At 38.6% G+C, this 12,854-nt stretch overlaps 1 non-coding gene across 1 annotated transcript; it reads right to left on the bottom strand.

The window, feature by feature from the left end:
• Window positions 1-944: 944 nt before the first annotated feature.
• On the bottom strand, window positions 945-1,051 carry LOC145637510 (small nucleolar RNA R71). The gene has a single exon (XR_014114285.1). It is a non-coding gene; the product is annotated as a small nucleolar RNA R71 (small nucleolar RNA).
• Between the last annotated feature and the right edge of the window lie 11,803 nt (window positions 1,052-12,854).

Genomic DNA, 12,854 nt, shown 5'->3' with positions numbered 1-12,854 from the left:
TATTATTTATTGGTGAACCTATGCCCTAGGCCTTTTATTCATTGTTTTCTCCTTATTCTTAATCTCCGTAGTTTAGTTTTATATCCAAATTTACATATTGGTTACTTTATAATTTAGATTACTTTAATTAATTAGGAATAGAAAGACTCGTTTCTCTGTGGATTCGACCCTACTTCCCTATCTACATTAGTTAGAGGATTTAGGAATTACTTTTGATTAAGGGGATACGACTTTACCCTGTCAAAATTTGGCGTCGTTGCCGGGGAAACGGTTTTATTTTTATTTCTGATTATTTTTGTAAACTAGGTTATTTCTTTTTTTATGTCTCAGAGAACGTTAGTTCTTTGAGGCAGGTCTCATATTTGCTTTTAGTTTTTTTTTTGTTTATGCCCAGGTGTTCCAGATCAGGTTACATCCCATTCGATCCTGAGATCGAACGATCCTTCCATAGACAGAAGAACCTTTACAAGCAAATTCTGGCGGATTCTGGTGATAATAATAATCACCGAGATCCTCCAACTGATTCTAGCGATTCAGAGGTATCATCAGATCCATAATCAGAGATGACGACTCCAAAGAAGCTTAGTGATTACTCACAACCAAAGCTTACATATTTTCCACACCTTACTCCCACTCCGGCTCTTGATGGGGTACAGTTTGAGATTAAACCCCAATTTATAACGATGATAGAAAGGAAGCAATTTAGTGGAGCTAAGGATGAAGACCCAAATCTTCATATCGCAGACTATTGTCAGTACTGTAATACCATCAGGCAAGCTGGGGTCACACAAGACCAAATCAGGGAGATTCTCTTTCCTTTCTCTTTAACTGGAAAAGTCAAATTATGGTTTAATGGATTAAATAGAACTGCACTTGGTATAACTGACTGGGAAACTCTTGTTTTGAATTTTTATAACAAATATTATCCTGCAGAGAGAACAGCCGTACTACGGAGTGCGATTCAGAAATTTGCCCAAGAAGCCGATGAAACTTTATATGAGGCTTGGGAGAGGTTCAAGGACCTACAAAGAGAATGCCCCCACCATAATTTGGCACAATGGCAGTTAATCCAAGCCTCTTACAATGGCATTGGAAATTCATCTAGAATAATCTTAGATTCTGCAGCTAGTGGGATGTTTATGAATCTTAATGTTGATGATGCAGGACAGGTTATTGAAGATATGGCGATACATAATTCCCAATATGGGAATCCCAGAGGCTTTGCTAACAAGGGGAAGCATAATGTTGACTTTGTATCCTTTTTACAAGCTCAATTAACCTCTATCTGCCAGAAATTAGATAATCTTAGCACTGCTAATGTAGCTAATGTTTCTGCAATTAATAATAATGCTAATGAGGCTTTCTGTGAAAATTGTGGAATTTTAGGTCATTGGGAACAAGATTGCAAGAGTTCCGTGGAGCAAGTTAATGCCTTTCAAGCTTATAGGCAGAACAACCCATACTCCCAACACCTACAATCCTGGGTACCGAAATCATCCGTACCTTTCCTACCGGAGTACTAATGTTCAAAATCCACCACCACAAGAACCACAAGCGCCACAACAACAACAGCAGAAATATTATCATCCCAATGCTGGCCAGAAGAACCAACCACAACAACCCTCCTCATCTTTCGACCCTGCTTTGGTAGAAATTAGAGCGATGCTTGTTAATATGCAGAAGCACATGGAGAGTAGAGATGCCCAAATTGATTCAATTCTAGCACATAATAAAATTGTAGATAATCAAATTGCGCAACTTTCCGCTACTCTACAAGCCCGCCAACAGGGAGCTCTGCCAGCACAGCCGACCAGGCCTACGGATCAAGCCTATGAAATTACTCTAAGGAGTGGTTCAAACTATGAAGGGACTATGCCCAGAGACGATGAACCTGTTTTATTAAATAATGCTAATCTTGATTCCGTTAAACCTTGCAATGTAGCTAATAGCCCCGCAGAGCTAAAGAGTAGTACTAATATATCTAATTCTATATTGCAGGGTACGACTCTAGGGAAGGCGGCCACTCCAGATAAGAGCAATAATGCTCCAAAGCCAGTTATCAAACTTCCATTCCCAAATCGTCACTTGAAGACAAACTTGGACAAGCAGTTTGGTAAGTTTCTAGAGATGGTAAAAGATTTGAAGGTAACAGTTCCCTTCACTGAACTTATCACACAAATTCCTTCATATGCTAAAATTATGAAGGAAATATTGACAAGAAAAAGGTCTATTAGTGAGGTAGAGACAGTAGCTTTCACTGCAGAGTGTAGTGCCGTACTTCAAAATAAATCTCCACCTAAATTAAAAGATCCGGGTAGCTTTTCTATCCCTTTTCATATTGGAAATCTAATGATTGATAATGCATTGTGTGATTTGGGTGCTAGCGTTAGTGTCATGCCATTATCTGTGTGTTGCAAGTTAAATATGGGTAAATTAAAAGCTACTAATATTACTCTACAAATGGCCGACCTTATTTCCAATACCCCTTAGGTGTTTAGAGGATGTTCCTGTTAGAGTAGGTAAATTTTATATACCTATTGATTTTGTTGTTCTTGATATGGCTGAGGATATGCAAACTCCAACCATTTTGGGTAGACCATTCCTTAACACTGCAGGAGCAATTATAGATGTGAGAAGTGGCAAATTAACACTATCAATAGGGGACGATAAAATTATTTTTAATCTAAATAATACCCCTAAAATCCCCATGACAGAGGAGAAGTGCTTTAGTGTTAATGTGGTTCAAAGTTATTCTAACAAGCCCCAAGCTCTTGTAAAAGATCCCTTGGAGGCGGTATCTTGTGTTGCATCCCTTTCAGATGAGATAGACAAATTGCAGAAGGAAGTTGATGCGATAGAAAGAGCCCTCTACACTGTCAGTCTTGGTTTTGAGGACGAAAAGGTGGAATCAATCAAGCAAGTTGTGGAAATTGAGCCTACGGTGAGTGTTTCTCCAGATCGAGTTGCAAGTGCTAAATGCAATGACAATTTGAAGCAACCCTCGATCAAAGAAGGATCTTTAGTGCGTAGCATTGAAGAGCCCCCAATCCAAGTCAAGGAGGACCCACCAGATAAAGTGAATTGGCGTCCCACAGGGTATGTCAGGAAGCCGCGTCATAGCCTAAACAACGCTCGACCGGGTGAGGAACCACCCGACCAAGCGTTAGGCCAAGGGTCCTAGTTCTTGTACTTGGTAAGAGGGTCGTGCGGGACCTAGATAAACCAGCGCTTTGCGGGAGGCAACCCGTATTTTAATGTTTTTTAGACCAATTTTTCTTTCTTTTTCTTATGAGAGGAGAGATGAGGGAATTTAATGAGTTTTATGAGTTTTTGTACAGGTTTGAAGGAAAAGAGTTAGGAAAAAATTGAAGAAAAGAAGAAAATAAATAAAATTCGTCCAATTAGCCTCGGGCCCGATCGGGCGAAGCTCGCCAGACCGGGCGCGAGAGCAAGTGTCAAAAAGGTTTAATTTTCGCCCGATTTGATGTATACGGACATATTTATCCGCCCGACCGGGCGAAGGGCGCCCGACCGGGCGTGAGAGATAAACAATTTTTGGGTGTTAGATCGCCTAATCGGGCAAACGTCGCCCGACCGGGCGCGAGAGAAGAAGAAATATGGGCGTTAGATCGCCCGATCAGGCGCGAGAATAGCAATTTAAAAATCCAGATTGCCCGATCGGGCGACAGGTTCGCCCGACCGGGCGCGAGCCACCCGGCTTCCTTTTCTTCTTCTTCCTTCTTCTTTCTTTCTTCATTTCTCTTTTCCTCCATAACTTTCTCTCTCTAAAACCTTAAAACCTCTACCTTCTCTCTAAGATTCTCTCTTCATTTCTCACCCAAATCCAAATATTTTTACATATTCTTAATCCTCTCTTCATCCTCTACAATCTTATATAAAAATTTTCAAATTCCATTCAAATTATTTTTCATACCCATTTTATACTATGGCTTCAAAGAGGGCTCGATCTATTTTCGGTAGGAGTTCTAGCTCGAGGGAGGAGTATGATCCAGATTTACAACTCCCCTACTGGCCAACGATCCGTATTGCTAGCCAGGAGCAAAAGGAAAGGCTAGAACACCTAGCCGGGCGTGAGGTAATTCCTTCACGGTGGTTACACCGCCCTACTTTAGAAACTTATGGTTTATATGATTCTGTTAAACAATTTTTGAATGACATATGAATGAGAAAATTCGTTGATATGCACTATCCTACATACCGTGAATTAACTTGTGAATTTTTGTCTTCTTTGAAAGTTGTAAATAGTAGAAATGGGCCGAATTTATATTTTAGGTTGAATTTATATTAGTTTAACATATGTGGAATTTTGTAAATTGTTTGAATTAAATTCTGAATTATCATTCCAATGGCATGCTGATTACAAAATGGGTGACATTTATCATGCTCTTACTGGTTTACCTACCCCCGACCCCCAACATGCTAGTACCAAACCTATTCATCACCCTATTCCAAAAATTTTGCAAAGATTTGCGGGTTTGTGTTTTCTAGGTAGGAACGAGCCCCATAACGCCCAAACCAACGAACTAGCTGTTATAGGACACTATGTGTATGGGTTTGGGAAACTGAACATGGGTAGGTACATCATCCACAATTTGAGCAGACATGCCACAGCCAGTACCCAGTCTCGCACCCCTATTCGTATAGGAGGCCTTATCACTAGAATAGCAGTGAAAAAGGCTGGTTTTGTTGAGAGTGGACCCCACCAACTGACCAACTGTGGACCGGATACCTATATGACTGCTAGGTATTTTGAGGAGTTGGGGTGGGTACGACTGGACAGTAAGCAAACACCCCACTGGTGTATTAGGACTGGACCAAGCAGCCTTTGCCCATCTTTTCCCTACCTAGTCCTGACTTGACCGCTTTTCCCCCCGGGCAAGCATCCTACACGTATGACCTTTTAGTTGCCAACGCTAGGGGGCAAGCACCACCAGTACCACCACCAGTTCCACCACCCCAGCCTCAGCCCGAGGAAGCATTTTCTCCACCTCGCATGTCTCATTCCGTCCCCCATGTTGACTCTGACCCAGTTTGGGATTTTCAGAGTATAGGTCAGGCTTTAGGCCGTATTGAGCATTCTCACACTGACCTTAGAAGGATGGTAGGCTCCATAGACCAGAGGTTAGGGTACCTAGAGAGGAACCCGGGTAAAGCTCTCTACCCTATGTACGATGATTATGCTCGTCGGGAGGGGCAACATTCCCGACGATGCTATTTACCCTGACTGGTTTCAACCTCCACCCCAGGGATATGATAGGGATCCCACTGCCCATGGCATTTATACTGACTATACTGTCTTCCATGGGTACGGCCAGGACATTCCTTTTGGGGGACCGGCGGGGGGGGGGGGGGGGGGGGAGTTTTCATGCTGATTATTTTGGTGGTAGCTCTTCTGGTGCAGGTGGTAGTGGAGTTGCAGGGTTCGGCTCCATGGATGAAGATGATCAGGAATAGCTATGTTGGGCTAGTTCCCGAGCCAATGAGGACATTGTCTGATTCTGACTTGGGGGAGATTTTGGATTTGGTATATTTCTTTCTCTCTTTTCTTTTATTTTTGGTGTGTTTTCCTAGTTTAGATTTATTGCTTACTAGTTTAGTTTTATTGCTTTCTTATATATTAAAAAATACAAAAAAAGTTAAAAATTAAAAAAATCCAAAAATACGTTCCAATGAATTATAAATCATGCTTCCCTGTGCCCCATACTTGAGAAAATTTGTTTTGATTCTTGGTATATGACGATAAGCATTGTGGATTTGTTGATCATAATTTGATGTTTGATTGCCTTGAAACCTTAACATGAGTCAATTTTGCCCAACTACTTGTGAATATAGTGCTTGACTAGTTGATTTGGTTAGGAATGTGTGTTAGTTCCTGGTATGTCAATGAATTTAAGTATTGATTTGCAACTATAAGTAATGTTTGTATGACTCATTATTATGCACATTGTGGAGGACGAAGGCGTTCATTCTTTTATGTGGCCTTCAGATGATTGTAGATACATTTGTTCCCTTCTTGCTACCCATGTTGTTGCCTTGACTTTATGTTGTTTATTAGCCACATTATAAGCCTACTTTGCCCCATTGGTTACTAGTCCCAAGCTTGGCTCGGGGGAGCTATTAGTGAGTGAGGTGAGGGTGTTTGTAGTGTGCTTATTATTTGCACAATTTGGGTGGTTTTGAGAGGTTATTTTATTCTTGATTGTGTTTATTTTTGATGAGTTTGAAAGTAATATTTTCTTGAAAAAAATAAAGCATGATGTTATGAAAAAAAAAAAGAAAAGAAAAATGAGTGAACTTCAATAGAAAAAAAAAAGTGTTCAATGTTCAAATGTTCTAGTTGGAGGTTGATCAAAAGGAAGGAAAAATTGAGCTTCAATGAAAAAAAAATTCAAGTATGGAAAATAAAGTTTGTTTATTCACTCCAGTTCCTTATTATTATATCTTATGAGTGAAATTGTAAGAGTTGAGATTGTTTATATTATTTGGAGTCGTATTTGGTGGATTTTTGTTAGAGTTGAGTTATGTAGGAGATGTTGGTCATTATTTATTTTGATCATGGGTTTTACTAGGATTTGCTCCCTTAAGCATAGTTTTTCTCTCACTTGTTCCCAAATGATTCCTACCCTCTTACCCTAGCCTTACATTACAAGCTTTAAAGACCTTCCGACCTTTGTGCATAGAGTTGGAATGTGAAAGTGTTGTTTATCAATGCAAGTTATGATTTGACATATTTCGAGTTGACTAGTAGGTTGAGAGTTCATTGCTTTAAACACACGAGAGTGTGAGTTGGGAGGGCATTGTTCACATAAAGGGGTTGGATGGAGAGCGATCGAGTACATCTTTTACTCGCCACATAAATGAGAGTTGAGTGTGTGAGCACTAGTCTTGAATTATATATGCTCTTGTGGTTTTCTCTATTTGACAATTGTTAGGGAGGAGGGGTAATTGGATGGATTTGATTGATTGACTTTGAAGCATGTTTATTGGATTTACCTTGAATTGTTTGTGCTTGATTTTACTTTTTGGGGTGAAGCGTATTTATTTATTCATTGATGAGATCTTTGCTTAGGGACAAGCAAAGGTTTGGCTTGGGAAGTTTGATATGTCCAATTTATGTAGTATTTTACCCCCGTCCCTTAGTCATAATTAGTAGTGTTTTTGGCTCTCTAGAGCCACTTTTATTACAAATTGGTGTAGTGTTTTCGTAGATTTGGTTGACTTTTGTAAGGATTTGCACTTTTGGAGCATTTTCCCAAGATATTATGGAGCAACTACAAGCATTGAAGAAGCACGATCAGTTTTTATAGCCCAGGGCCGGTTAGAGCCATCGAATCGGTGATTAAGGGCTCGGTATATGTGATACCGGGGCATTTGGACCAAGTATTCAAGACCCGAAGAGGAAATCCAGATTGGCCCGAAGAATTGAAGCCCAATCGAAGTCCAAATAGTGGCCCAAGAGTGTCGCCCGGCCAAAGAGGCTGGCGCTCGGAGGCGCGCCCGGCCGGGCGAGGGAAGCAAGGCTGGCGCCCAAAGTCGCGCCCGGCCGGGCGCGAGAAATGCACCTGATGGAGAAAATCGGGCTCGTGCTATTATTAAGAGACGATTAGCGTCGTTTAAGTTTGTTTTAATTTAGGATTCTTGCTGAGTATAAATACTTTTCCGTTAAGCGAGTTTGGTATTTTCTTTTACTCTCTCTTAATTCTTTCTTAGATTTTCTCTCTCTATTTAGCTTTTAGATTAGTTTCTCTCTCTGATACTTTGTTCTCAACTTTATTCTTAATTTCAGATTTATTTGGTAACGATTTCTCTTCTCTTAATCTTAGTTATTTATTTTATTCCTTTGATCATGTTTTGTTTAATTACTTTGATTTGTTTAGATTTAATTATGTGTGAGTAGTTTTATTTCTAGGGTTTGTGGGGATCCATAAATAATATGAAGGGTTAATTTATTGTTGTTGATTATCAATGCTAGATTAATTTCCTATTGATTGATTTAATGCTCTGTGACTAGATTTGCGCAGATCTTTTATGCATGAGTTTAACAATATTGATTCGAGATTCGACAGATGAGAATTGAAGTTTAGGTCTAGTTTCAATAGGCAGGTTAATTTATAAATGGTTAAGTCGAGATTTGAGAGATGAGATTTAATACCGGTAAATTAATTGTGTGATTGTAATACGTAGCGAAAGCCCTTTATGATCTGATTAATGTAAGCATTGATGATTGATTATTATGTTTTACCCTGGAATATTATTTATTGGTGAACCTATGCCTTAGGCCTTTTATTCATTGTTTTCTCCTTATTCTTAATCTCCGTAGTTTAGTTTTACATCCAAATTTACATATTGGTTACTTTATAATTTAGATTACTTTAATTAATTAGGAATAGAAAGACTCGTTTCTCTGTGGATTTGACCCTACTTCCATATCTACATTAGTTAGAGGATTTAGGAATTACTTTTGATTAAGGGGATACGACTTTACCCTGTCACTTGGCAAGGTTAGACATTTTTCATTTTGGAATTTTTTTCTTGGCTACTATACTTACGGAGTGATCAATGTAATAGTTTTGTTTAGAGTATGGTGTTGATAACGTGTTAAATAAGGAAAAGAAAATATAGAGAGACGAAGGAAGATTGTTACGTTATATTTCACATTCCATCTAGTACGGGATATATATACATGTACATTACCTAGGGTTCCATCAATGGATAAGATCAAATACCCAACTCTAGAGTATTCTAGATAGTACATGGGTGAATAGTCATCCACATTTAGATATTTTCATAACAGGGAGACAATTGTCAGTATATTATTAAAAGTTTTCCCTCTAAAGTTACTTGCTTAATATAATAAAAATTCATTGTTGCGTAAAAAAAAAAAAAGGTATGTACAATTGTACTTAAATTATGACTCTTAATTTATACAAAATCTAAAATAAACTTCCCTAAATATCAAATAACTCATACGAATATTACCTATGTTTAATTATAATCTTTCGCATATTTCTATTTTTTAAAAATATATTTTATACTTTTTAATATTTGATAAATCTTATTATAATTTTTATACTGTACCATTATTTTTTGTCAAATTTGTTGTCGTTATAAATATTTAACAATCGTGCATTGTGTTTCGGGGTTGTTTTGGAATCCCTTGGGATACTGGTCATGCTTCTGCCGACAACGAGACTCGGACACCTGCAAAACACGAATATTCCTGTGACGAAATATTCGCCGGCGTCGATTAAATTAGTAACCTAAAATCGGAAAGGCTAGAGAGAGAAAGTATAGAGAAGTTGGAGCTATTTAATGCTCTATTTGCTGTTATGTCTCAATCCACCCCTCCCATCATAAATGATTGGGGTATTTATAGGGGTGGGAAATTGTGCCCTTTAGGATTATTGAAGGAATTATGTCTTCGTCATGTGCAATTACTAGATATATAAATGGGTCAAATTATGGAGATAATTAAGTTTGTACGTTTGGGTCGTCGTTATATCATAGATAGAGGTATTAACGATCTTTAGGCTAGTAAAATAGGCCAAAGCTCAATTGGACGGATCCTATAAGGTCACACAAAGGGCTTAGATTGAACTTTAGAGGACGAGGCCCATCATGACCCTCATCACTCTAGGTGTCCGCCCATATGGAATGTAATACCCCCTATTTTTATACGTATTTTATTTAAAATATGTATTTTATAAAGGTATTTAAATAAATTTAATATTTTAATTAGGAAAAATTGCTCCCATTAATCTGAACTTTGCCTCGTCCGCCGAAAATAATCCCAACTTTCGTTTATTATCTATTGCACCCAATTTTAGGGGGTATTAATTTTCGTTGCACCCAACAGGTCATCTAACCTGATGTAGCAGGTTACCTAGCCATGTGTCAGCGTATGATTAGCTTAATTTTTTTTTTTTAAAAAAAAAAAACAAAAAAACAAAAAAAAAAATAAAAACCCCACAAACCCACCCATACCCAGCGGTTGCCACCACACCCCCACCCCCACCCCGCCGGAAAACACCCCCACCCCCGAAAAAACCCTCCCCTGGTGCCGGAAACCACCGCCCACCCCCGGAAACCCCTCCCCCTCCCTCGAAACCCACCCCTTCCCTTCCCCCACCCACGAAAACCCCAGAAAATCACCCACCCCGAAAATTAATTTCCACCGCCCACCCCCGGAAACCCATCCCCCACCCTCGAAAAACCCTGACTGAACCCCTAGCGATGGCTAGGGAGGTCCGATTAGGGTTTTCGAGGGTGGGGGATGGGTTTTAGGTGGTTTTGCGGGAGAGTGGTTGCGGGAGAGGGTGGGGAGGGTGGTTGCGGGAGAGGGAGGGTTTCGGGGAGGGTGGTTGCGGGAGAGGGAGGGGACGATACGCGGGAGAGGGGGTCGGCGCCGGTGATGGTGGTGTTGGTGATGGCGGTGCTGGTGATGGTGGTGCTGGTGATGGTGGTGATGGTGGTGCTGGTGGCTGGTGGAGAAGCTAAGGGTGGCTGTTGGGGTTTTTTTTTTAATTATGTTTTTAATTTTTTTTTTCCTATTTTTTTTCAACCAATTACATGTTGACACGTGTGCAAAAAAAATTAAATCAGAAATGTTTACCTGATTTACCGGTTGCAGGTCATTTGGGTGCAATAGAAATTAATACCCCCCAAAGTTGGGTGCAATAGATAATAAACGAAAGTTGGGATTATTTTCGGCGGACGAGGCAAAGTTCAGATTAATGGGAGCAATTTTTCCTTTTAATTATTGTATTTTAATTATTTATCCTATGTAAGTTTGGAAATATTTTTATTAAAGGAAAGTTTGTTTAATTATTTATTTTATAAAAGTTGGGGTTTTATTTTAGGAAAATATGATTTTAACAAGTTTTATTAGGGAAGGGATTAGGAAAAACTAAAAGAGGAAAGTTTAGGGAAAAAGGGGTGGTAGAGAAGGGGTATAAATATCCCTCTTATGAGGCAAATCAACTTTGCCCAGAGTGGAGAAAACCCAAGGTAAACTTCTCTCCCTTTTCTCCTTATTTTCTTCTTTTTTTTTTCCTTCTCCCCCTTCCCCTTTTTGTTTCGGACCACCACCACCGCCGGCAACCACCACTAGCCGGTGGGCCGCCGACCACCAGCCACCCAGCTGGCAGCAGCGGCGACCACCAGCGCTGGCAACAGCCGACAGTGGCGCCCCCTGCTGTCTGCAGCCACCTCTTTCGGAAAAAAAAAAGTTAAAAATCTAATCTTTAATGTTCTAATTTAATCTATGCCTAAATCTAATTGTAAATCATGAGTTTTGGGATTTAATTTTGATGTTTGATTATAAGTATTATTTTGATTAATTTTCAGATTATGTTTTTAATTAAAAAGCCCAAATTTTTGAAACCCTAGGTTCTTGATTTATGAATAATTGAAAGAATATGATGTATTATGGTTCAGATCGTTGATTAAAGTTTTTTAAGACTAATTTACATCAAGTTTTAAATTAAAATAAAGTGTTGGAATTTTATGTAGAGCACTTAATATTATGTTTCTTGAAGAAATTTCAGTTACCCATTAATTGGGACTTAAGTATGGTGTTTTAAATATAATTTCAGCTAATTTTAATTAAATTATGAGGGGTTTTATAATAGTATATATTGCTGGAAATTTGTTTAGAGTGGATTTTAATACTCTACTATGATTTTAATGTGTAGGAGACTTTGAAGTAAGCAATTTCTATTAGTCGTGGCGATTTTAAGATCGTACTCAAGGTACGTACGCGTACTTAGCATATTTTGGTGATGTAGTATCATTCTAGGCTTGATTTAAATCAATTACAAGTAGTATCATGCTAAGGTCTATGATTGAAATTGTGAATTCTTGGTGTTGGTGATTGAATTGTGAAGCATGATTTATTTGTGATGGTTTATGGATTGAAAAATTATATTTTGTCATGATTATATGGACTACAATTTTATTTATAGCATGTTGGAGAGCATGTTTAATTAAACTACATGTTTAGTTTGGCTTGGAATATTGGAAAGGAATTTTATTATGGTTCATGTAATTTTTATTGATGCTTTAAGCATGAGGAAGGAGCAATATATAAGTGTCTATGTACATGAGGAATAAATTGTATGTTGGTGCCTTTGTGCACTTAAGGTGTTTTTAACACCGAGGGATAGGATTTTTCGCGCTTTATGCGTTTAAGGTGTCTTTGACACTGAGGTAGAATTAAAAAGGGTTCAACATTAAATATTATGTGGTCACTAAATATTCAAGAATTAAATTGGTATGTTTGTTGATTGAATAATTATTGTTGATTGAATTATTATGCTTTGAGAGTCATCACCAAGTCCAATTATATGTAAATAACGTAAAGTGAAAGAGATTACGCACCAAAACTCTTGGAACATATATACCTTGAGTATGAACATATGGGGGGAGTTATGGGGTTTTATATTTAACCATAACTTCTAATGGAGTACAGGACGCTGTACATTCCTTTTTATTTATTATTATGCGCAGGAATTCCGCTACCTATGTGTGATTTTGTCGCTGACACGGTTAGCTCCCGTGTCAGTTAACCTCAATTTATTTGGGGGAGGTAGAGTTGGAAACCCCTTCGATGCGTAATCAACACTAAATAAATTATTTAGTGTCTAGTTAAAAGTCTTGTTGAATGTTGTGTGTGCTTGTTCACAGGAGGTAAGTGTGTGTTGATAGGTGAAATAAAGCATGGTAGTGTGTTTAATTACGCTTATGTACTCAGCTTTGCTGATTGTGTGTGTTTGTGTGTTTTAGCCATGTATTTATCTTGGCCCTATGATGACCCATTTTTAATGAAGAGTAGT

This window comes from Chenopodium album, chromosome 6, assembly GCF_948465745.1.
Source record: "Chenopodium album chromosome 6, dcCheAlbu1.1, whole genome shotgun sequence".
Lineage (NCBI taxonomy): Eukaryota > Viridiplantae > Streptophyta > Magnoliopsida > Caryophyllales > Amaranthaceae > Chenopodium > Chenopodium album.
The sequence above is the reverse complement of the archived record's forward strand: the minus strand, read 5'-3'. Positions and strand labels throughout refer to the sequence as shown.